Raw genomic sequence first — 1,490 nt, 5'->3', positions numbered from 1 at the left:
ATGAAAAAACAGCCCAATGTCTTTCTTAAAACAAGAATTTAAAAAAAACATCAGTGTTCCCTGTCATATTTGTGGCTAACTCTTAGGAATATCAACATTTCACAGATTTTTTTTGGACCTATATTTCGCTATTTTCTTTATAATTTTTTTTTTTATTTGCTGTTTTATGCTTAAGACATAGCACTGTATAATGTAAAAGTGTGGATTTGGCGCCATCTTGTGGCATCCTTGTGCCAATGATGCTAGTGGAGGAGCTTCATTTAGTCTCAATAGGGGAGCATAGAAAAGTAGTGCTTTGGCACCACCTTGTGGCCACTATTGACAATTATAAACCTTTTTAGGCAGGTGTCAATTACTTGTAATGATCAATTAATCCCTATATACTCTATATACTCATTTTAATAACTAATATGGGATACACACATACTGATAATCAAACTGAAATGGACCCAAATCGCCCTTTTTAATCAGCCAAAAAGAAGTCCACAAAGGAAGATTATAAGATGTCAAATGTCATGCTTATGTGTTTTTTTATGACAAAAAGATCATTGTATATTGTGTTGGCTGAGTGAATAGTGATTTTTACTTCCCAACTACGACTAAAACGATCGAGGACGACAAATCGCAAACACAAAACAAGACGATTTTTTTCCGTTATCGTGTGTGGCATCTTTCAGCTTTTACAAATCGGTTGGGATGTTAAAAATCTGTTTTTGTGCACCTATTTTATTCCACCCTAACTCTTTCTGCTTCTAGCTACAAACTAAGAACGTGAGCGCCGACATGTCATGAAAACAGCTCACACAAACACACACAAGCAGGTGCTCACTGTCTCTGTCGACTCTCGCTCTCCCAGTACTGTTACAGCTATGTGACACCTTGTCTACGGGAATAGCTGCCATTTTCAGAATCGCCCCCATTTACATGAACAGGCAAGTATGTAATGGTAACACGTTTAAAAATGGGAGCGAGTGTGACGGCGACAAACTGACGCTGTTCCAATCTTTCTCAGTCCTGCACAAGAGCGCCCCCGTGTGGTAACCTACAGGACATTGGGAACCGATTGATACAAAGGGCAAATCACATTGTCACCAGTGAGCAATTTTAAGAGGCCTGCAGGTTATTCATGTGATCTTTGAGGCACCACGTTGGTGTTCCTTGATTTGGTTTGTAAAAGGTTTCATTAACTCATTCACTGCCATAAATTCATAAACAAAAAAAAAAAGGATTATAAAAAATTAGGGGCGACAGGCAATTCAAATGTTTAATTGTAATTAATTGTATGACTTCACTAGTTAACTCACGATTAATCGCAAATTTGTTATCTGTTCTAAATATACAATGCAAAAAAATCTAAGTTTTCATACTCTTGTTAACAAAAGTGGAAAAAAAATGTTAATCTAATAGAAATACTTAAAAATGTATTTTCGATGTTTATAGCCATCAATGGCAGTGAATGAATAAAAAAAAGAAAAAAGAAAAGATTATAA

Source organism: Leptonotus elevatus, chromosome 8 (assembly GCF_054856555.1).
Source record: "Leptonotus elevatus isolate MCC_2025b chromosome 8, RoL_Lele_1.0, whole genome shotgun sequence".
In the NCBI taxonomy this organism is placed as follows: domain Eukaryota; kingdom Metazoa; phylum Chordata; class Actinopteri; order Syngnathiformes; family Syngnathidae; genus Leptonotus; species Leptonotus elevatus.
This window is presented reverse-complemented; position numbering follows the sequence as displayed.